Source organism: Anabrus simplex, chromosome 5, assembly GCF_040414725.1.
Source record: "Anabrus simplex isolate iqAnaSimp1 chromosome 5, ASM4041472v1, whole genome shotgun sequence".
Classification (NCBI taxonomy): Eukaryota; Metazoa; Arthropoda; class Insecta; order Orthoptera; family Tettigoniidae; genus Anabrus; species Anabrus simplex.
In genome coordinates, this window is record NC_090269.1 from 139344480 (window position 1) to 139370891 (window position 26412).

A 26412-nucleotide genomic window follows, 5' to 3' on the forward strand; every position below is an offset into this window, starting at 1 on the left:
GTACCTTATATGCGACGACCTCAACGCACACAGTACTACCTGGGGGTGTGTCTTCACCGACCGATAGGGTTGCAATATTTTAGAGACAGTCGACACTTTCAATCTATCTATATTGAATGACGGCTCACCAACACTAGTTCCGTCCTTATATCACCGTCCATCGGCAGTTGATATAACAATGTGCTCTCCCGCCATTGCCACAATCACACACTGGAAAGCACTTAAAGACTCGCTTGGTTCAAATCACTATCCAATACTTATAAATATTGATATTTCTCCTACAAGTAACCCCTCACCATATCCATCAAGCAAGTGGAATATGCATGGTGCAGACTGGACGCTTTTTACGGCTATAATACTTGAGGAAGCACGCTGTTTCCGGATCCAAACATCCGCCATGGACAATTATAATACCTTTGTCGAGATGATGGAACGTGCTGCTCATATATCTATCCCCCTGAGAAAACCTCCTGGTCAGAAAAACACTTCAACAGTATGGTGGAACGCTGATTGTTCCCGTGCCATTGCTCTCCGGCAGACGGCTCTCCGGGAATTCCGAACACACCCTACCCAAGAAACATACCTACAATATCAGAAGATCTCTGCTCGAACCAAGCGATTTCTCAAGCAAACCAAGAAACAGAGTTGGCAAAAATACTGCTCCACATTGAATAAGGAAACCCCAATAGCAGATATCTGGCATCGCATACGACATTTGCGCAACAGAAATTATAGTACTCAGGATTCGTCACCTGATACCTCTTGGTTAGAAGATTTTGCTGATAGAATTACGCCACCATCACCTAGTTATCCACCGTGTACATTTAATGAAGAGCACTCCGAACACTTTCTCTGTTCGCCATTTACAATCAACGAGCTCCGTGTGGCCATTAAGAACTCCGCCAATACAGCACCGGGCATCGATGAAATCCGATACCCCATGTTACAACACCTTCCTGACGAAACATTGAAGCTTTTCCTCCGAATTGTCAATGAACTTTGGTTTCAAAAATGCATACCTGAGTCATGGAAGACACAAATTGTAGTTCCCATCCTCAAGCCAGGAAAAGAGCCAGGAGATCCAGCAGGATATCGAGCTATTGTTCTTTCTTCCTGCATTGGTAAAACGGTGGAAAGAATGATTAAAAATCGCTTGGATTGGTGGCTAGAATCACAATCTCTGCTACCTTCTACACAAAATGGATTCCGCAAGGGTCGTGGCACGTATGATAACCATGCCATATTAACCGCAGCGATTCATACAGCTTTTCTAAATAAACACTACCTTTGTGCTCTCTTTTTGGACATATCCGCTGCGTATGACAATGTACGAATACCAATACTGATGGACAAACTGATTGCTCTTGGATTGCCTCCAACTTTTGTGTCTGGTATATATCAATTTATACATGTTAGATGGCTTTATTTTCGTTATAACCATAGACTTCTCGGGCCACGACGATCGACCCAAGGACTACCTCAAGGTGCAGTACTTAGTCCCCTACTGTATACCATTTATACCCGAAATGTGGAAAATATTCTGCCTCCTAGAGTTAGCCTTCTTCAGTATGCTGATGACGTATATATGTTTACCTCAGCGACAACAGTACCTGCTGCCAAGTGTCGTCTTGCAGATGCTATGCAGCATGTAAATCAGTGGTTACATCAACATGGGTTAGACCTCTCTGCAAGTAAATCCTCGGCAGTAATATTCACAAAAAGAAGAATTGAACCACCAATTTACAACTTCATCCTGGGATCACATAGCATCTTAGTTCAACCACAAACCAAATTCCTCGGACTTGTGTATGATTCCCGTCTCACGTGGACTGCTCATATGCAGCATATTATTCCAAAATTGGAACAAGGGATCAATATCCTACGCACATTAACTCGAACTTGGTGGAGAGCACACCCATCTGTACTCTTAGTGCTATATCGCACGCTGATCCGATCGAAGATGGAATATGGAAGCATGTTTTATTACAGTGGCAATAAACGCCTACTAAATAAACTAGATAGTATTCAATTTCAGTGCATTCGCATTTGCCTTGGAGCTATGAAAACCACACCAACTAATGCTCTACTCTTGGAAGCCGCAGAGATGCCCTTGACTATCCGTGCACAGTTTCTTTCAGATAAGTTCATACTAAAGCAAACTCACACCAAAAATTCAACAGTTCTAATACCTCTTCGCAGATTACAACATTTAGCAGACGATCAAGACCGGCTTTCTTTGAATCAAAGATATCTCCTGCTGCAAAGTGTCACATATATAGATTCACTACTGACCCAAAACTGTCAGAAGAGTGTGGCAGACGTATATGATATTCCATTTGAACACTGCATATGCCCTATGGAAGTGGACAGATCACTAACATATCTACAAAAGGATCACAGATTGGCGCAGTTATGTCAAGAGGATTTGACTGTCCGGTATCCTTCGTCTGTTAAAATTTATACTGATGGCTCAAAAATACCAATAAGTGGCGTAGGATGTGCATTCTATTGTCCTGATCAATATGAAGCTCAAGGTTTTCGTTTGCCAGAACATATTTCTATCTATGCAGCAGAAGCTATTGCCATTATAGAAGCGCTCAAATATGCCAGACGATTCTACCGTAAGAGTATCACTATCCTTACAGATTCATTGAGCGTCCTTTCCAAACTATCTACACCGCTTATCCTCCAGAAACCCAATATCTACCATATCAGTATTATTCAAAAAACATATGAGCTCCAAAGACGCGGTTCAAGGGTAAACTTCGTATGGGTACCAGCCCACATCGGGATACCACATAATGAATATGTAGATGACTTAGCGAAGAAAGCATGTGTCAGTGGACAGGTCCTGAATACTCCCAGCAACTTCATGGATTATACAGTGATTATGTTCCAACGAGCCTATAGTCAGTGGTCACAGAAGTGGGAAGTAACAAAGAGCCACAAAGGTAAATTTTACTCAACGATTGAACAGAATCCCCCGCGACGTCCTTGGTTTGCACAATGGAACACTCAACGACGATTCATCTCGACTATCACCCGAATGCGCTTCAACCACGGAAGTTTTAGAAGTCACCTTTATCGCATCAACGTAGTGGATACACCATACTGTTCCTGTGATGGTCAGTCGATTCAGGACCTAAACCATCCCTTTTTCGCATGTGCTCATTACCACCAACAACAAAATGTGTTTCTTACAGCTCTGCTTCACGCTAAGCAACAGTTACCAACCTGTGTAAATACACTACTGGCGACCAAAAACAGAAAAGTGTATACTATTATTGGGAACTATTTAACAACAACTTGTCTACAAATTTGATTGATTTTTTTGTGAAATTATGTGATTTCAGTGTAATGATGTGCAATGTCTATGTCTTTTATATGTATATGTATATATTTCACACTGTGACAATTACTTGTAATGAATTGTAAAGTTCAAACCAGCGTACTGTAATATCCAAGTGGCTGTTTGGTCTGTAACTGATCTAAAGCCAAATAAATAAAAAAATAATTCCATGGCAGGAAAAAAATACAAGAAATACTACTTTTTTTTGCACCGACACAGATAGGTCTTATGGGATAGGAAAGGGCAAGGAGTGAGAAGGAAACACCATGGCCTTAATTAAGGTACAGCCCCAACATTTGCCTGGTGTGAAAAATGGGAAACCACGGAAATGTATACAAATTGACACGTACGTTAAGTAATTCAAAATATCACACTATGACTTACGACAACAACAACAACAACAACAAGCATTTCCACGTAAAGAAAATATTACAAGGAATACTAGTAGTTTAAAATTCTAAATCCAGCATCGTCAAAAATGTGCAGTGGATTGGGCGTTCGAATTACTGTATCTTCGAACAGCCTTAATACTACAATTTACAGCGGGTTGAGCGTTGCTTTAAAATATGACACCATATCATGGTCCTGTGGTTCATTCAGCCTGCAGCAAAAATGAGCACCGCGTGACTGGGGGAGAGTGTATTCATTCATTCATTCATTCATTCATTCAGAATGAATACAAGGTTGATTCCTAGGGGACAAAGGCGGTCGGGCGTAAAGCTCACCACTCGGCCCCATAAAGTTCCGAGGTTACGGCGTAGATCCCCACACGGATGCGGATATCAGCGAAGTTAGTGTCTTGGCGGACACAAACTGTATGGAAGTGTGGATAATTCTACTAATAATTTCTAAATAATGAAGTTTATTGATTTTCACTCAAGTATACTCTTATTTTTGTTTGCGGTTAAGCGACTCTTGACAATGGTATGGGAGAATAGTGATATATAAAGAACCTTGAGACCATAATGCCGTAAATTTAACCTAAGCTTAATTGGCTCCTGCCCGCAATTAGTGGAACGAGGAACAAAGGTCAATCCGTCTGTCCGTGGAGTGAACTGGACCCCATCTACCCCAGCGCTGCTGGCGTAAAGAACTTTGTGTTAACATTTTCTAATTATTCCTTAGAACGCTTTTTATAAAGTTTAAAAAATTGCGAACATCTAAACCAAGCCAAGTACAGCTCTCTCGATAATCCACTTGCACTACCGCAGTTCAGCTTCTCCAGCGAGTTGAGTTTCCTTGCCGGCGCGATAGAGAGCTACGCCTTGCGAAATTGAAGGTCCCTTGGTATACGCATGCACTTGAAGCTTACTCGAGGCGAAGATGTGGCCCCTCGCCCGACAGCAATTTACGGGAACAGGCCAGCTAGCTTAGATAAGGGGTGTTAGTTTTAATACTTGTCACTCGAAGTCTTCGGCACCATACAAGGCAGTGTAAGAAAAATATCAGCATATTAACCACTTGCACATCGTCTTGCAAATAAAAATATGAAATCATTTATAATATAAAAGAATATATTTTAGTCTTAGGTTTCGGCATGTATGCAGTTTTTTGGATCAATTTGTTGATGACACGTGTGAGTATGTGTTCTGATAGCCGCAGAAAAAATATTTAGGTTGCCCAGCATGAACACAGAGTTAAGCGCGAATGGTTGTCTGTGATGGTGGTGCATAGTGAATTTTTTAGTGTTCGTCTTGGATTATAGGTGAAGGTTTCGCGAGTTCTGTGGCATTCTTCATAAATATAGCGTGTGTTATACGTCATTCACTGAAATAAATGTCCTAAAATATTTTTTTCTCCTATGTTCTCCCCATTATTGACTTTTGTTCGCCTGTTTGGTCCCCATATGCTATCACAAACATATCTAAACTAAATAGTATTTTTAACTTTTTCATATTCATTGTTAGGAATCACAATCCTGTTTCTAAGAACGAAACTAAATCTGTCATTTTGAACTACCTGGGTACATTTGAACTCAGCCTACAACAGAAATGAGTACCAGGTTAATTGCTGAGGGCAAAAGGCGGCCGGGCGTAGAGCTAAGCAGTCTACACCATCAAGTGCCGAGGTTACGGATAGTAAAAGATTTTACCTTCCACACAGTATTCGGGAGATAGTAGGTTCGAACCCCACTGTCGGCAGCCTTGAAAATGGTTTTCCGTGGTTTCCCATTTTCACACCAGGAAAATGCTAGGGCTGTACCTTAGTTAAGGTGTCGTGACCTACCTGTCCAGTGAGACGATCTCGTAGGTTAGTCACCAGGCAGTTGGATGTTGAAGTATTACCTGACCTGCCGAGCGGAATGTAGGGAGGTAATTTGTAGGTATGACTCGTCCCCCAACTCCCGAAATAAAAGAAGAAGTTATTTCCCTGTCCTTTATTACTGAGGACACTAAAACTACTATGTACAGTATATTTACAAGTCTGAATGTGATGATCTAAGGATAGAGCGAGCTTGCTACATGCGCCTACTTTTCTACTACGCGTATCTCTGAATCTTGCCCTGCGGCACTTGGGCTATGCTCGAAAAGAATCTCGTTCTGACAAGTACGAACTACTCGCTGGGAGAAGGCCCCGCGCCATCTTGTTCAGGGGTTATATCTCCGCTCCTGAACTCAAAGTTCGCTCCCCACCCACTACCAAGTGGTTGGGTCTTACGGGCATTACCAAACTGTTCATCCAGTCCGTGGCGCCCTCAAGTAACTATTCTCAATAGTTGTCACAGTAAGTGCTGCCACCTAGGCACTACTGTATTCTGTCTTACTTTGTCCTCATCTTTCCTAGTTTTCCTAAAGTGCATCTGTACTGGCCCTGACTGACCTTGTACTCTGCTTTGTTCCTTTGTCGGGCACCAGGCGGGCCGCCTGGCCCGCATACTAACTTTGTTTGTTGATACATAGTAAATATCCTGTTGTGATCAACAAGTCTCCGCTCTTGGTCAACAACTTTTGTAAGCGCACTTCGCAAGCTCTCTCCACTACATGTAACTTCTTGAAATATTTCCCTTTTCTTACAGTAACTAAATCTGACTATAATTATTATTCAATTACCTTAATACTACAAGGTGTCTCCTGTCATTGATCATCATTCTAACACTAAATCTCCTCTGACACCTTGAGCTCGAGACTCGGCTGAGAACCTCGGCTGTCTTCCACCTGGCAGTCCGCCGGTTTGAGCCCCTGGGAGGTCGGTACACGACAAAGGTCACGGCTGCTTCCTTCCCACTCCTAGCCCTTTCCTGTCCCATCGTCGCCATAAGACGTATCTGTGTCGGTGCGACGTTAAGCAACTACCAAAAAAAATTACCTTCCACCCCTCCAGTTTGAAGTTCTTCGATCTATGTTACCTTCGTAAAATAATCGGTGGCTACACCAAATATAATATTCTTCCGACGTACTTCCCCTTACAAGTAGTCCCCGCCCAACACACAACCAGCACACTCATCATGTGACCCGCCCGCGCCTAACATTACAACAACGCTCTATCTCTCACTACCCGATATCGACATATTCATACCTTTCGCATCGTTCGAACGAAAAGTTAAAAGGTTCCTTTGAAACCTTCCCGAGGTTTCCATCCAAGCCACGAGCGTTCTTCTTGCTAACTCTGTAACCAACCCTTACCAGTGATCGTTCCCACTCTTGTTACATTGTTGTTGTTAATAATCTACTATTGATACTTGTAATTAGTGTAACATGGCCCTCCATAGGCTGTATCTAATAATCAAATAATTAAATAGATAAATATAATTCTTATACATAAGAGAACACGAAGTTCCAGAGTTCCCTCTTATTGATTACAGGATTAGATAGTGATTCACCTACTCTAATCCACTGATTTATATTTTCTAGAACTACGAAAGTCATTGGGCTTGTCGATAACTTAACTCGATTCATGCTGTGTTAATTATTTTGTCCAGCGATTGCACAGGATTGTTACGTCATATTTACCAAAGACTTTAACATTACTTATCTAGACTCACAAAGCGCGCTGGTGCTATGCGGAAAATTGAGTACCTTCGCGCATCGCCATGTTGCGGGCATTTCAGTTTCGAATGCATGGTTAACACGTGGTGATTTTCGCAGTTTCTTGTGTGTTTTCATAGTGGTTCCTATCGGTTAGCGGATCTGTGGTTGTGTTATGTGATAAAGTGATACTTTATAGTATAGGCAACTATTTTTAGTGATAAGTGCGAGCTTACATTGAAAGGAGAGTAGGCCTAAGTTAAGCCGTAAGTGCGGAATAGTGAACTATTCGCGATGGTGACCTCTTGTGCAGCTTTCAGTTGTACAAATCGGTATCAGAAAGGATCTTGTATTTCTTTTCATAGGCGAGTAGAAATTGAAATATTACAAAATTACCATAATCGAGAATGTGCTACAGAGTGGTGGGTTCAGGGATTCAGGGTAGATTCTACTTCTTGGGGTTTTTCATTTCATTAGGGGCAATTCTTAAGAATTAAACAGCTATTCTGGAAAAGCTGTGTACCCGTATTAAAATTTCGATAAACACGCGCCGAGAATCCGTCCGGAAAATATGTTTGATAACGCTTGGTAAACCCATCTACTTTAGGTCAAAATATGGCTTCAAATTATTAACAATTATCAGAAAAATGATTTATTGATAACATTATCCATGTTTTCACATCTCCTTTACAATAAAAGAATTGTTAAATATGCTGTTCCAGAGAAGTTTGAACGGGCTCACTCTTACTTTGCACTAGAAAACACTAATCAGACTACCTGTTTAACTGTTTTATTCATAAATGTTTAATATTCAAGCTCCTTCATGTTCTTCGTTATGGGAATCATAATGCTCCTGTAATAGAAAAGTTAGAACATACATTCAATTTTAATTTGTGCTCAATAAATCTCCTTTCATTTCGAGTTTATATAATCAGTAAGCCTAATAGTGGTATTTAGAAAAAAGAATATTATCAGAGGGAATTTTTCATCGTAAATGATATATTTTCCTCTCTTAAACTTAACCAACTATTAAAAATATATTTAACTCTGAGAAACTCAAACTAAGCTAGGTATTCTTTTCATTGTTTGATACATTTAGAATTATGAGGTAGAGTAGGCTAGCACTAGTGCAATAAGTTTTTTCAGGAAGAATATTTTCAAAATGTAAAATAATGTAGTGAAATTTGAATGATTGCTGGCTCCACCACCCTGTTCTTAAATACATCACACGAGGTTCTATTTATGAAGCAGAAGAATATTTAGGGATAAATCAATGGGAGAATGTTCTGGCATTGTACCAGGAATGGTTGAAAAAAATGAGGAGATAGAAATATATACAGTACATTTCTTTGGTTTCGAATACATGGCTAATGTTTTTGGACATATTGCTTCCAGGTTTCCATTGAATAAGCCTGAACTTCTGTCGAAGTTGACGTGGCCTTATGTTAGGTACCATCCCGCCATTTGCCTGGAGGAGAAGTGGGAAACAACGGAAAACCCCTTCCAGGATGGCTAAGGTAGGAATCGAACCCACCTCTACTCAGTTGACCTCCCGAGGCTGAGTGGACTCCGTTCCAGCCCTCGTACCACTTTTCAAATTTTGTGGCAGAGCCGGGAATTGAACCCGGACCTCCGGGGGTGGCAGCTAATCACATTAACCACTACACCACAGAGGCGGGCGAAAAATTTAATTCAGATCGTAATTAGTAAAGTACCAACGTAAAGTTAGTTGTAGTGAACAATACAGATATCTGCAGTCATGTACCTTTTCAACAATCTGTTCATGGTACTGAATAATACCTCCTCTCTCTCTCTCTCTCTCTCTCTCTCTCTCTCTCTCTCTCTCTATATATATATATATATATATATATATATCGTATGGCTTTACAAGTACACACAAAAAATATATCAAATGGATATGTCCAAATTTGACAACCAGTCCAGAGCACTCGGAGTCACTTGATGTAGAAGCCTCAGATCACCGTCAAATGCTCGAAGTGGGCACTCCTTAACGATGTGTTCCATTGTCTGCTCCTCCGCTCCACAGTCGCAGTCAGCAGACGAACGGAAACCCCATTTCTTCAACATGTAGCAACACCTCCCTTGACCCGTCCTAATTCGGTTCAGCTTCGACCAGGTTTGACGCGGCAGTTGGAATCCTTCAACCTTCTTTGTGGATCTTGAACCAAGTGAGCGTTGTTGGGTGGATGTTCATGCCAACGCTGTCGCCACTCAGAGGTCATGTCGAAAGAACTGGTACTTTTAAAATCAGTCCAGGGTGGTTTACGTGATTTCAGACGAGTTGTTGGTGGGTGTTGTAGGGCATCGTACAAGGGAGAGTTCTTATGAGAAGAGATCTTCTTGAGCAAGTTTACCCTAGCTGCTTTCCTCCTTAGATCTGGCGGGGCAATATTAGCTAAGACAGGTAACCACTGAATGGGAGTAGATCTGACAGTACCAGTGATCACTCTCATGGCTTCATTAAGCTGGACATCAATCTTTGTTGTGTGAATGCTGTTTTGCCATACAGGAGCACAGTATTCACCAGCAGAATACACAAGAGCGAGTGCAGCAGTGCGTAGGGTATTGGCGTCCGCACCCCAGCTACTTCCGGCAATCTTGCGGAGTAGATTCACTCTGGAGCCAAGTTTCTTAGATAACGTGATGCACTGTTGTTTGAATGTCAAGGACCGATCCAGAGTGATTCCTAGATATTTGGGATTGTAGTTATGCGGTACTTCGGTTCCGTCGAAAGTCACATGTAGCATCCTATGGGCTTCCTTATTACTTAGATGGAATGTAGTAACCTCAGTTTTATTTGGGTTAGGTTGAAGTCTCCATTTATGGAAGTAGTCATTCAATTTCGTCAGATCACTTGTCAGTACATTCTCACAGTGCATAAGACCTTTACTCTGGAAGACTAATGCTAGGTCATCTGCATACTGGATTTTCAATGAGTCAGTGTCTGGCATATCATGAATATACAAGTTAAACGGAATGGGGGCCAGAACTGATCCTTGAGGTAGGCCATTGTTTAGAGTCCTCCATCTGCTAGACTGTCCGTTCAGAAACACCTTTAAGCGTCTGTCAGAGAGCATGTTGTTCACTAGAAACGCCAGCTTTTGACATGAGATGTTTTCAATAAACTTCGACATCAAGCCATCCCTCCACACAGTGTCATAAGCTGCTGTAAGGTCCACAAAAACTGCAGCTGATCGGAGACCTCGTTGAAATACAGCTTCAACTAGAGATGTCAATGTTAAAACCTGGCCGCAGCAGCTCCGATGTTTCCTAAAGCCACCTTGTTCAACAGGTATGGTTTGATCAATGGCCTCTTGAATGCGATTTAGAATAAGCCTTTCTAGTAGCTTATAGGTCACGCTGAGTAGCGATACTGGCCGGTAGTGAGAAGCATCGGTTCCGTCTTGCCTGGTTTCAGGATGGCAATTATCTTAGCCTGCTTGAAAAGCTTTGGTAATCTTCCAGTTCGTAGAATTTCATTGAAGAATTCAATGAGCCACAATTTTGTTTTAGGTCCTATGGCTTTAAGAAACTCTGGATATACGCCATCAAAGCCAACAGCTTTATTTACCTTTAGCATATTCAAGGCTATATCAAGTTCCTCAATGCTGAAGTCACCTGAGTAGTCAGGATGTGGTGTTAGATTGGATCTCTGCTCTGATTACGCATCAGAAAGAAAAGATCTGGTATGTAACTTTCATAGAAAACATTCTATTTCACAGGTTTTCTTTCTGCCAATATTACATATTCTTGCTTTTGATACAACTGTTTGTAAATACTGTAAATATTGAAAGAATTGATGGATTATTGACGTTCTCAATCTGCTAAGTCACAGGTAAAATATTTTTTCTTCTTATGATCTGCAAATAATACTGTTGTTGTAAACTGCTGTGATTTGAAAATGTCTTGGCATTTTCACGAAAGCTTAGTGCAGAGTCTAGGATTTAATTATTAACCGACAACAAACAAAAGAACCCTCGGCTACTTCGGTTCGCGCAGCTTGTTCCGGTTCATCCCGATGTTACCCGACGAATCAAGGACAAGCACACGCGCAACTGTCAAGCTAGCGTTAACACATACTGCAAGTAGCTGCAGTCAGGCTCTTCGATTGAGGTTATTCTTTCATTAAAGCCGGAAACGCAATGCAATTAAAAGAACGAAAGTAAACGTAAAGTAGCCAAAAGTATTAAGCATTGAGTTAAATGGAACTGCTTACAATACTCAAGCTGTAAACCATATTTTAAAAAATAAAAATAAAACTATACTGTTCCAATAAGCGTACACACAGAGGACATAATATGAACAACACAAAATGACCGTCGAAGATACTCTCTGCTACAGTCAAGTATATTTTCCAATTTTAAACGCATCGATTTGTCCAGTGTAGGTACAGTTTTTTCATCACGTACAATTCGCTTATTTTCCGACGTATCACATCTTTTGTGAAATCGTCTGTTTCGATCCTTTTCTTGTGTACTGTTTTCTTGCCATCAGGTGTAGAAAAATGCAAACGACCCTTGGCCATAGACGTCTTCCCTTCCACTAAAATACGTTTCACCAGTGACTTTGAAAACCCTGTTACTTCACTTGTTGAAGCCACTACATTATAATTCAGTTTATGAACTGTTTTTTGTTCTTGTAAGTAAGCAGCTGCGTTATATACTATTTCTCTGGCTTGTCCCCTTACAGGCTGTCCAGATTTGCTACCAGACTTCGAAGTAGCAGCCATAACTACTGTACATTTAAATGATACTCTCACTAGAATAACATGGTACACAACACTATATAGCTGAAAGACTGGGCTGCCGTCAATTATTTCATTGCTGAGCGGCTTTAGATGTGTGTGTGTTTTGGCATACCAGTTGCGCAACTGCCGCTACTTCTAATTCTGTTTTTTACACAGTCAAGAATTTAGTTTATTCACCTGGTTAATGTGCTCCGTAATGAGTAATGACCCTTGAAGGTCGCTAGGTAACACTGTTCAACACTATATACATTAAAACATTTACCAATACAGTACACGCTACATGGGAAGGAATTATAGGACTGCAATTAATACAACTAAAGAAAGAAATGCGAATAAAACTGACAAAACAACAAGAGCGCTAAAACGGATACAGAAGTGACAGCGAAACTCTTGTGTAACCGCGCTTCACAGAGTGCGCAGTACGGTGGCCAGGCAGCATGTGACCCCGTCCACTACTCCCTATGATGTCAGGCATCCACTCGGAGAGAATGCGCGGGGAAGTGAGTTTTGCGCAGGTTCTTTTGTTAGTTGCAGGGTAATACATGTGTCTATTCCGAATGTGCAAACAAATCAGTTAAAAACGTGATCATTATAGTGGGCCTAATGTGAGCTACATATTCCTTTTTAAGATTATTCATTTAATATACTGGTATACTCGTACAACTTTTTTTTCTGTTTTCGGAGAGTGTATATATGTACTGTACTATCATTAGTAGTGTATTTTGAAGTCTTCTTATCCAGTTTTCTAAATATTGTTTTATTACGTCTGTTACTTATAGGCTAACTATCCAAATGATCTGTGAAGATTTGTTCAATAACAATGCAAATGTGTTCAGTGTGTATGCGTAAAGGTATCATTTTCGTGCTATTACCGTCTTGATTCTTGTATATTTATTGCGTGTATTCACGTTAGTCGGTGTAGGCTGTGTCATTTATTATTAATTAATTAGGACCTGGGAATGGCTGTTTCCCTGATGAGTGGAATGCAATAGTATTAGACGCTTGCCGGAAATTAATGTGAAAGAACACAGACTTTCACACTTCACGGTCCACTTGTACTCTTCAGACCTTGGGATTATTGCTCTGTATAAATTCTGCGAGGAATTTGATTTAAAATTAATACAGTGTTGGTTTGCGAACTGACGGGAATTTCGTACGGATCTTCTACTTTCTAATGCGGCACCTTTAAGCATTATATTCTGGATGTATCTAAAGAACATCTTTTATTATCATGTTATCCTGTATCACAGGAATAAAAATAACCTGTCGGCAGGTGTTTTCATTCGTGCATAATGGAAGTTAATGCATGAATTCCATACTACGATCTCTTCGCCGAGCTGTGGAGTGCCCGCAACATGGCGGTACGCGCATGGGCAGCTCTTCCCCAGTCACACGCTACTGCGCAGCCAGCGGTGTAGGGCCTTGATATTTACAAATCTCTTGAATTGCGAGTACGTATACTTTGTTGTAGGTAAAAATGTTTTTGGAAAGCGAAAATGTTCTTCTTCCAAATATCTCGTCTGTTGATTCTTCGTCCCGAAGGTTGCTTTGATCCTCAGCAGTTTCATTCTGTTGCTGGAGTTTGCTTCACTTTCTTAGTAGTCGATGTTTAACATTACCACCAGGGATCCGCCTGCAAATATTAACATTCGGACCCCCTCAGATAAAGTGTAAAACCTATGAATAAAACCGAACTCCGTAGCGCAACAGCACCGAAGGGCCATGGCCTGCCAAGCGATCGCAAACCTATGAATAATTAATACAAATTCAATCACAACAGGAAGAAGTAATGCACTATATTGTCAATTTATATAAACAAGGGGATTATTCATTATTGTAAGAATTCAAAGAAAAATATTTAATGGGTCTTATAATTGCATGCGAGGTTATAAAGTTGATGCCGTCTGGTCGGAACATCCACATGTTGTCATCAACTCATCAATAACATCACAGGGGAATTAAATTAAAATTGCCAATCTCCATTCCCTGACAGGCTCACAGGACATGTATGCGTGGGACGATCGGTCTCTGATAAGCCTTCCAAAAATTAATATGAACTCCGCAATGAGTCATGCACTCAAATGCTATTACTTAGCAAAATTAAGATATTGCATCACACGGCCACCCGATTACGCTAAGCGCAATGCAAGTGTTTATTTGACTCACCAAATTTATCAATTCATAAATTAAAATCCACCAGAATAATATATTACTAGTGGACCCGGGCTGCTCCGCGGCAAACGTTATAAACAGGTCAGATAACTCGTCTTGATACGCTTGTTGCACTCATATTGTTTTGCCTACACTCTTCAATAGTTTTATGAACATTTAACACCGGTACATAAGTCCGACTCGTTGGCTGAATGGTCAGCGTACTGGACTTCGGTTTAGCGGGTTCCGGGTTCGATTCCCGGCCGGATCGGGAATTTTAACTTTAATTGGTTAATTCTATTGGCTCGGGGGCTGGGTATGTGTGGCGTATTCAACATTAGAAATCATCCTAGGTAGGGCCCTCATCTTCACAGACATGCCGGTCGCCTACTAGAAAAAGACATGCACCAGGCCTCTCCGGAGGCCATACGCCATTATTATACCGGTACATAATAATAGTAATTTAATTTATGACACTTCTTTTCATAAAATATTCTCTGTGCTTCTACCGTATGTGGATCTCAAACAATCCTGCCCGGGATTGTGCAACACACAATTGGCCGTGTCTGAAGTGGACTACGCACTTTTTTCAAGAAGTTGTCCCTACCTTTTATTAATAGTCATACAGAAGGCTAGTCGATTTGATGCACTCCGTCTGTGCTTACGTAGACTATTCTCTTTTAGCAGCACATAAGTTGTTAGGAACGTTCTGCCATCTGTTGAGTATGTTTAGAAGCTTTCGGAGGTCAGAGAATTAAAGAGTATCTAGCAGAGAATAGTATTCGTCCATCATCAAAGGAAGTGAATACTTTAGTCTTGCTTGACAGGTAGTACAGTAATAATTAATGGAAGTGTTGGTCGCTTAGCAACCTGCTAACTACAGATTGTATTGCGGGTTAAGGTAAGTCTTCGGCTGCAATTATTGGAGTGATTTAATTATTTGATATCGAAAATAAATATATTTCAGTTGACTTTTCAAGAAATGCAGGATTTTTCGTGTATTATTGAGACGATTTCGAAGATGTTGGTACAACCGTACCTTTTAACTCCCTCTGGTTTAAGAGTTTGAGTTTTGTGACACATACATGTTAGCGGTTTATATATATGGATTATATATATATTTGCAAGGAGTCTTCGGGTCTCCTTTAAAGGGCCGGGCCCACCTGCATTGTATGCCCTGTAGGCCCTGTTTATGCTCCGTAGCGAGCACTGCTGTGACCTGCTCTATCGCCATGTAATTGTGATGCCGCTTCTCTCGGAAAGTTAACTGTGAACTTCCTGTGTGGTGGTGCTCACGTAGCGAGTGGAATCATTTATTTACAGTCCAAAAATTAAATATTTGATGTGGACAGCGTCACTCGGTATCCGAAACAGCGCACTTCCATCTAAACGGCGAATATTTGATGTGAATTGGCTCAGACCGCTGACTCCTCTGTTCTGAATGCACATGTGGTGTAACTTACTCATAGCACACTGACATCCCGTGGAAGGATGACGTATTATAAACAATCAGTCTCCACCGATCTGCACTTAGGGCAGATTACCTACCTGTTGTTTAAGTAGTATTTTCTTAAATGTTGGTTATTCAGCTCGAAGATTGGCTTGATCCTCCACAGTTCCACCAACAGTTGTCATAGATAGCCTAGGTGTCACTGAAAAGGCATACTAGGGAAGTTAAGAGTGAGGTAGTTTCCCACTTCTTTCCTCAACGGACCAGAACTTGCTATTACATACCAGTCTGCCAACCCCACTGAAATGCATGCACTAACCGACCCTATGAGTGATATTTTCACACCATTCATAGCAGGGACTGGCTGCATAAGGAATAGCATTACTAGCACCGCTCAAACCTCAGTAACTTTCATCAGTGTTGCCAACTTATATTTTCAAGATCCGCTAAATACTACTAAAAATCCGCTAAAATTTCGCCAAGAAATCCGATCTCAAATAATGAGCAATAATAATAATAATAATAATAATAATAATAATAATAATAATAATAATAATAATAATAATAATAATAATAATAATAATTTCAGATGTCATTCGAAAGCGAAGAGTTAAATTTTTTGGACATATTTCAAGAATGCCTGATGACAGACATGCTAAGAAAATCTTTAACCACTTCAATAAGCCCAATAGGAAAGGCAACTCTTATGAAAAATGGTTTGTTAACACGGAGAAAGATTTGCAAGAAATTAACATCAAACATCAAGACATCCACAATAGAACCACTTTCAGAAAAAAGTTACACACATTTAAGGGTTTCCTAGAGCCAGAAACAGTGACCAAGAAGAAACAACAAAGGAAAGAAGCAGCAAGCAGGAGGATAAAGGAGTACTTGCGCCAAAGAAAATTTAAATCAAGAGGAGTTATATACGTGGTCCGCAGCTGGCCAAAATCGATAAAATAATAATAATAATAATAATAATAATAATAAAAGTAAATGTCTGCACTCACCTGATCTGTGAGTTTCACTGGGATTAACCCCTGCCTGCGAGTCGGCGAGCCAAAACTTGTAGGCGTTTTAGTACCGGGTACAAACTAGGTGAATCCCCTACCTCAAGGGCCACACACAGAACAGGCCAGTTCATTAAACGGTCTTCCTTCATAGCATAAATATGAAGGTGTCCGGACATTTCGTACCACGGACATTCCGTACCACTTGATTTTTTAGGACAATTCGTACCACCTAGGTCGTTATCTACCTGCCAACGGTTTTCCCGTAATCTCCAAATATTTGCGCCCGGACAATCCGTACCACTTGATGTCAAATTGGAATTCCATTTCCACGCCAGCGGGCGTAACGAGCTTGTCAGGCACACTTAAGAAATCAGAAACAAAACTAATTTACAAAATTTGCTGAAGAATACATCTATGTAATTTTAATAAGACCTATCTGTGTCGGTGCGACATAAAGCCACTAGCAAAGAAATATAGCCTACATCGTGTTCGGGCGCAATGTGCCTGGTGAGCATAAGGATGGATAATATTACTATTATTGTGAATATTTATAAACTACTGCATTGTTTCAGTATCAAGTAAGTACAATAAAATATTCTGATGAACTGGCCGATATGGGCTTGAAGGTCACGCGGAAACAGGTCATTACTGAAAGGTGGAAGTAGTTAGGTCCCCGCGAATGACGAATACGAGAGTAGTATAATGGAAGAGTTCGGGCGCCTCCTCCTCCTCCTCCTCCGCCGCCGCCCGCGGGAAATTTGAATTTTGGCGGGAAATTTGAATTTTGGCGCGAGATTTGAATTTGTAAACAAAGCCACGTGCTTTTTGACAGCTGTCATCGACAACAACGCAACGCTAACCTCACTGCTGCCATCTTGACGGACCTAAACCTCACTAGTACCAACCTAACCTAACTAGCGTGAGGTAAACAAACCCACGTGTTTTTTGACAGCCACGTGCTTTTTGACAGACAACAACGCACCGCTAACCTCAGTACTGCCATCTTGACGGGCCTAAACCTCAGTAGTGCCAACTTAACCTCACAAGCGCGAGGTAAACAAAGCCACGTGCTTTTTGACAGCCACGTGCTTTTTGACAGATTTGTAAACAAAGCCACGTGCTTTTTGACAGACAACAACGCACCGCTAACCTCAGTACTGCCATCTTGACGGGCCTAAACCTCAGTAGTGCCAACTTAACCTCACAAGCGCGAGGTAAACAAAGCCACGTGCTTTTTGACAGATTTGTAAACAAAGCCACGTGCTTTTTGACAGACAACAACGCATCGCAAACCTCAGTACTGCCATCTTGACGGGCCTAAACCTTAGTGGTACCAACTTAACCTAACTAGCGCGAGGTAAACAAAGCCACGTGCTTTTTGACAGCCACGTGCTTTTGACAGCTGCCATCCGCCATCTTTGAGCACCGTGCTGCCCTCTTTATCGTAGTAGATGTAAATTCATCACCTGTCATCGGCAGTGCCGCCATCTTGACGGGTCTAACCTTAGTGCTACCAACTTAACCTCACTAGCGCGAGATAAACAAATCCACGTGCAGCTGTCATCCGCCATCTTTGAGCATCGTGCTGCCCTCTTTAGCTACTTACCTTTGAAATGTGGTACGTTATCCGCCATCTTGCATCCGAAACCTCAGTGCTGCGCTCTATGTAGTGGCGGCAAATTCCATGTGCTCTTGTTTGGAAACAAAGCCACGTGCAGCTGTCATCCACCATCTTTAATCACCGTGCTGCCCTCTTTAGCTACTTACCTTTGACAGTTGTCATCCTCCATCTTGCATCGCCAACCTCAGTGCCGCACTCTATGTAGTGGCGGCAAATTCCACGTGCTCTTGTTTGGAAACAAATTCACGTGCTATTTTTCTGACAGCTGTCATCCGCCATCTTTGAGCACCGTGCTGCCCTCTTTAGCTACTTACCTTTGAAATGTGGTACGTCACAGCTGTCATCCGCCATCTTTAATCCAGAGAGAACAGTGCTGCAATCTATGTGGTGGCGGCAAATTCCACGTGCTTTACAAATCAACATGCTTTTTTGACAGCTGTCAACCGCCATCTTTAATCACCGTGCTGCCATCTATGTGGTGGCGGTAAATTCCACATGCTTTACAAACCTATATGCTTTTCTGACAGCTGTCATCCGCCATCTTTAATCCAGAGAGAACAGTGCTGCCCTCTATGTGGTGGCGGCAAATTCCACGTGCTCTTGTTTGGAAACAAAGCCATGTGCAGCTGTCATCCGCCATCTTTGAGCACCGTGCTGCGAGCAATTTCGTCAGTTGTCATCCGCCATCTTTAATCTACAGAACACCGTGCTGCCCTCTTTATGGCTACTACCTTAAGCACGTAGTAGCGGGCAATTTGAAAAGTTCTGTTAGCTATCATCCGCCATCTTTAATCACCGTGCTGCCATCTTTAGCTAGATACCTTTGAAATGTGGCGGCGGATAATTTGAAAAATGCTTTTTGACAGCAGCTATCTTTGAGCACCGTGCTACCCTCTATGTGGTGGCGGCAAATTCTACATGCTTTACAAACCCACGCGCTTTTTTATTTGACAGCCATCTTTAAGCAACAGAGTACAGTGCTGCCCTCTTTGTTGTGGCGGCAAATTCCACGTGCTCTTGTTTGGAAACAAAGCCACATGCTCTTTTGACAGCTGTCACCCGCCATCTTTAACCAACAGAGCACTATGCTGCGGGCAATTTCGTTAGCTGTCATCCGACATCTTTAATCAACAGAGCACCGTGCTGCCCTCATGCGGGGTAATTTCGTTAGCTGCCATCCGCCATCTTTAAACACCGTGCTGCCCTCTTTATGACTACTACCTTAAGCACGTAGTAGCGGGCAATTTCGTTAGCTGTCATCCGCTATCTTTGAGCACCGTGCTGCTCTCTGTAGTAGCGGGTAATTTGAAAAGTTCTGTTAGCTGTCATCCGCCATCTTTGAGCACCGTGCTGCCATCTATGCGGTGGCGGCAAATTCCACATGCTTTACAAACTCACGCGCAGCTGTCATGCACCATCTTACATCGCAAACCTCAGTGCTACACTCTATGTGGTAGCGGATAATTTTAAAAAGAAAAATTCTACAGCAGCCATCTCTCGACGCTAATTGCACAAGATGGTAGCTATACATGACTCCTTAAAGGTGCTCATGCAAGATGATCGCTATACATAGACGCCCTTGGGATGCTTGCGCAAGATGGCGGTTATACAAGGCTCCTTATGAGGGATGCTTGCGCGAGATGGTGGTTGCTCTTATGAGGCGGCTCAAGGATCCATGGCTAGAGACGCCCTAAGGATGCTTGCGCAAGATGGCGGATGCAAGATGGCGGCTATACATAGCTCCTTATGAGACAGCCAGTACAACATGTGATCAGAACATTGATTGATGTGTTCAGAACACAAAATAAGTAGAATCGAACACTGTACTCGATACAACATGTGATTAAAACATTGTGTGGTGTGTTCAGAACACTAATCGAACGCTGTATTAGGGGATACCTTTGTTTAGATTGAAACATAACAAGACTAGAATTGAACACTGCACATTGATTGATGTGTTCAGAACACAAAATAAGTAGAATCGAACACTGTACTCGATGTCGTTAACTTCAACATGTGATTAAAACATTGGCTGGTGTGTTCAGAACACTACATAAGTAGAATCGAACGCTGTATTAGGGGATACCTTTGTTTAGATTGAAACATAACAAGACTAGAATTGAACACTGCACTCGATGTCGGAAGATCAGATTGAAACATAACAAGACTAGAATTGAACACTGTACATTGATTGATGTGTTCAGAACACAAAATAAGTAGAATCGAACACTGTACTCGATGTCGTTAACTTCAACATGTGATTAAAACATTGTCTGGTGTGTTCAGAACACTACATAAGTAGAATCGAACGCTGTATTAGGGGATACCTTTGTTCTAAGAAGATCAGATTGAAACATAACAAGACTAGAATTGAACACTGCACTCGATGTCGTTACATGTGATCAGAACAATGATTGATGTGTTCAGATCACTAAACAAGTAGAACCGAACACTGTACAACATGTTAGGGGGATACCTTTGTTTAGATTGAAACATAACAAGACTAGAATTGAACACTGCACTCGATGTCGTTACATGTGATCAGAACAATGATTGATGTGTTCAGATCACGAAACAAGTAGAACCGAACACTGTACAACATGTTAGGGGATACCTTTGTTTAGATTGAAACTAACAAGACTAGAATCGAACACTGCACTCGATGTCGTTACATGTGATCCGATACAACATGTTAGGGGATACCTTTGTTTAGATTGAAACATAGCAAGCCTAGAATCGAACATTGTTTGATGTGTTCAGTACAACTTCAATGATTAACATACACACTGTGCACATATCGCATAGCTAAAAACACACTGTGCACATATCGCATACCTAACACTTCAAATGATTTGCTTAGTACGAAAATAAAAATAAAAAATCTATACCGCGTAGCTAACTCGTTCATCACACTGCTAAGACGCTTAGTAATTGTGAATACACTCATACGAAAATCAAGAAAGCACACTGCGTAGCCAACTCGCTCGGCATGAAAAAAATCTATACCGCGTAGCTAACTCGTTCATCACACTGCTAAGACGCTTAGTAATTGTGAATACACTCATACGAAAATCAAGAAAGCACACTGCGTAGCCAACTCGCTCGGCTCACTCGCTTAGTAATTGCAACACACACGGATAAGAATGTTCCGAGATACTTACATGTTTTTTAAGGGGGGTGAAAGATCATAAATTATATGTACACACATGTTGTCTCCTCCAAGTTGTAAGATGAAATAGACGCAGTACTGCGAGTTTCCACTCTAGCTGGCGAACGGAAGTAGCATGATATCTCAGCAAAAAATAAAAATACGCGTGAGCTTGCAAGTCAGACACAATGATGGATACCGCGATTCAAATCCTGGTAACTTATGCCGTCGGGAAGGGCATCCGGCTAGATCATGTAATGATGATCGCACAGGTCCCACGCCTAGCATTTACAGCTCCCAGTTCGAACCCGCTATCATCCGAAGTAGCGAGAATGATTGAAGAGTGTTTTAGTGTGATTCATTTGTTGGATGGAGGCGTTAAGCTGCCTTCTTCGGTAGGAGTAGGCTATGTCGGGATATCGATTTAAAATCCTAGTCAGGAAGGGCAGCCGGTCGTAAAACTATGGTGTGAGGCGGGGTGTGCAAAAAAGCTAGCAATAAGTAAGGGCTGTTGATGGGGACGTTAAACCTTGTGCAGACTCCTTCGAAAATTATTTTTTGAGTACAAGTGTGTTGATGCTGATTCATTTGTCGGATGGAGGCAATAAGCCTTGTGCAGGCTTCTTCAGTGGAGTAGGCTATGTATCGGTACCGGGATATCTAGTTATAAAACCCGCTACAACAAATTTATCGCGTATACTGCGATTTAAAATCCTAGTCAGGAAGGGCAGCCGGTCGTATAAAACTATGGTGTGAGGCGGGGTGTGCAAAAAAGCCAGCATTAAGTAAGGGCTGTTGATAGGAGGCGTTAAACTATGTGCAAGCTCCTTCACCAGGAGAAGCCTACATGCCGGTACCGTGCAGGTTCTTTCGATAGGAGTAGGCACTGTGTGTGTTTTAACCTCTCCGTACAATCATGATAGTTTACGTTAGGAACTTACATAGGCTAAATGCTACACATTCCGTGGCAGAGCCGGGAATCGAACTCGGTCGAAAATTATTTTTTGAGTACAAGAGTGTTGATGCTGATTCATTTGTCGGATGGAGGCAATAAGCCTTGTGCAGGCTTCTTCAGTGGAGTAGGCTATGTATCGGTACCGGGATATCTAGTTATAAAACCCGCTACAACAAATTTATCGCGTATACTGCGATTTAAAATCCTAGTCAGGAAGGGCAGCCGGTCGTATAAAACTATGGTGTGAGGCGGGGTGTGCAAAAAAGCTAGCATTAAGTAAGGGCTGTTGATAGGAGGCGTTAAACCATGTGCAAGCTCCTTCACCAGGAGAAGCCTACATGCCGGTACCGTGCTGGTTCTTTCAATAGGAGTAGGCACTGTGTGTGTTTTAACCTCTCCGTACAATCATGATATTTTACGTTAGGAACTTACATAGGCTAAATGCTACACATTCCGTGGCAGAGCCGGGAATCGAACTCGGACCTCCGAGGGTAGCAGCTAACTACTACACCACAGAGGAGGACTATTTCAGAATATTTTACAACCTTAATTAGTACTGTGTTTTAAGAGCTTGAATGGTACTCAGCTAAGAAGACGTTCGCGAGTTACAAGTCGCTTATCAGTGTCCTCGCTCACGGTTGAGCCGGAAGATACGTGTACAATTTCAGCTAACACACGCATTCCGCTGCTCGCACTGCGCTGATACGACTTCATGGACAGTAGAACAAACCTATAGCCTACAGTATGCATGCCTCTCACCCGGTAGTCTCGGGTTCGATTCTCTTGGGAATAAAAATGTGTTTAAATCGCAAGAATTTGTTGAGTTGTCCTTTGCACACTGTTGCCTTCCCGATGCGTGTTCGATAATTCTTTTCAACCGGTTGCCCTTCCTGACGTCAAAGAACTCGGATTAAGAATCTGTCGAGAATCGGGGGTTTTACAGCTAGATGCACTTCTTAGATTTTAAATCACGAACTATTGTTTTACTGCTGGATGCCCTTCCTGACTAAGATTTTAAATCGCAAGAATTTGTTTTAAGACTCAAGTCTTGTTATGTTTCTTTTCGTAATCTGCAAGTCTAAACAAGCATATCGCTGCACACTCTTGCCTTCGCGATGCGTGTTCGATAATTGTTTTCAACCGGTTGCCCTTCCTGTCGTCAAAGAACTCGGATTAAGAATCTGTCGAGAATCGGGGGTTTTACTGCTAGATTTTAAAACACGAACTATTGTTTTACTGCTGGATGCCCTTCCTGACTAAGATTTTAAATCGCAAGAATTTGTTTTAAGACTCAAGTCTTGTTATGTTTCTTTTCGTAATCTGCAAGTCTAAACAAGCATATCGCTGCACACTCTTGCCTTCGCGATGCGTGTTCGATAATTGTTTTCAACCGGTTGCCCTTCCTGACGTCAAAGAACTCGGATTAAGAATCTGTCGAGAATCGGGGGTTTTACTGCTAGATTTTAAATCACGAACTATTGTTTTACTGCTGGATGCCCTTCCTGACTAAGATTTTAAATCGCAAGAATTTGTTTTAAGACTCAAGTCTTGTTATGTTTCTTTTCGTAATCTGCAAGTCTAAACAAGCATATCGCTGCACACTCTTGCCTTCGCGATGCGTGTTCGATAATTGTTTTCAACCGGTTGCCCTTCCTGACGTCAAAGAACTCGGATTAAGAATCTGTCGAGAATCGGGGGTTTTACTGCTAGATTTTAAATCACGAACTATTGTTTTACTGCTGGATGCCCTTCCTGACTAAGATTTTAAATCGCAAGAATTTGTTTTAAGACTCAAGTCTTGTTATGTTTCTTTTCGTAATCTGCAAGTCTAAACAAGCATATCGCTGCACACTCTTGCCTTCGCGATGCGTGTTCGATAATTCTTTTCAACCGGTTGCCCTTCCTGACGTCAAAGAACTCGGATTAAGAATCTGTCGAGAATCGGGGGTTTTACTGCTAGATTTTAAATCACGAACTATTGTTTTACTGCTGGATGCCCTTCCTGACTAAGATTTTAAATCGCAAGAATTTGTTTTAAGACTCAACTCTTGTTATGTTTCTTTTCGTAATCTGCAAGTCTAAACAAGCATATCGCTGCACACTCTTGCCTTCGCGATGCGTGTTCGATAATTGTTTTCAACTAGTTGCCCTTCCTGATGTCAAAGAACTCGGATTAAGAATCTGTCGAGAATCGGGGGTTTTACTGCTAGATTTTAAATCACGAACTATTGTTTTACTGCTGGATGCCCTTCCTGACTAAGATTTTAAATCGCAAGAATTTGTTTTAAGACTCAAGTCTTGTTATGTTTCTTTTCGTAATCTGCAAGTCTAAACAAGCATATCGCTGCACACTCTTGCCTTCGCGATGCGTGTTCGATAATTGTTTTCAACTAGTTGCCCTTCCTGACGTCAAAGAACTCGGATTAAGAATCTGTCGAGAATCGAGGATTTACAGCTAGATGCTCGCCGGATACCCTTCCCGACGGCATAAGTTACCAGGATTTGAATCGCGGTATCCATCATTGTGTCTGACTTGCAAGCTCACGCGTATTTTTATTTTTTGCTGAGATATCATGCTACTTCCGTTCGCCAGCTAGAGTGGAAACTCGCAGTACTGCGTGTATTTCATCTTACAACTTGGAGGAGACAACATGTGTGTACATATAATTTATGATCTTTCACCCCCCTTAAAAAACATGTAAGTATCTCGGAACATTCTTATCCGTGTGTGTTGCAATTACTAAGCGAGTGAGCCGAGTGAGTTGGCTACGCAGTGTGCTTTCTTGATTTTCGTATGAGTGTATTCACAATTACTAAGCGTCTTAGCAGTGTGATGAACGAGTTAGCTACGCGGTATAGATTTTTTATTTTTATTTTCGTACTAAGCAAATCATTTGAAGTGTTAGGTATGCGATATGTGCACAGTGTGTTTTTAGCTATGCGATATGTGCACAGTGTGTATGTTAATCATTGAAGTTGTACTGAACACATCAAACAATGTTCGATTCTAGGCTTGCTATGTTTCAATCTAAACAAAGGTATCCCCTAACATGTTGTATCGGATCACATGTAACGACATCGAGTGCAGTGTTCGATTCTAGTCTTGTTAGTTTCAATCTAAACAAAGGTATCCCCTAACATGTTGTACAGTGTTCGGTTCTACTTGTTTCGTGATCTGAACACATCAATCATTGTTCTGATCACATGTAACGACATCGAGTGCAGTGTTCAATTCTAGTCTTGTTATGTTTCAATCTAAACAAAGGTATCCCCCTAACATGTTGTACAGTGTTCGGTTCTACTTGTTTAGTGATCTGAACACATCAATCATTGTTCTGATCACATGTAACGACATCGAGTGCAGTGTTCAATTCTAGTCTTGTTATGTTTCAATCTGATCTTCTTAGAACAAAGGTATCCCCTAATACAGCGTTCGATTCTACTTATGTAGTGTTCTGAACACACCAGACAATGTTTTAATCACATGTTGAAGTTAACGACATCGAGTACAGTGTTCGATTCTACTTATTTTGTGTTCTGAACACATCAATCAATGTACAGTGTTCAATTCTAGTCTTGTTATGTTTCAATCTGATCTTCCGACATCGAGTGCAGTGTTCAATTCTAGTCTTGTTATGTTTCAATCTAAACAAAGGTATCCCCTAATACAGCGTTCGATTCTACTTATGTAGTGTTCTGAACACACCAGCCAATGTTTTAATCACATGTTGAAGTTAACGACATCGAGTACAGTGTTCGATTCTACTTATTTTGTGTTCTGAACACATCAATCAATGTGCAGTGTTCAATTCTAGTCTTGTTATGTTTCAATCTAAACAAAGGTATCCCCTAATACAGCGTTCGATTAGTGTTCTGAACACACCACACAATGTTTTAATCACATGTTGTATCGAGTACAGTGTTCGATTCTACTTATTTTGTGTTCTGAACACATCAATCAATGTTCTGATCACATGTTGTACTGGCTGTCT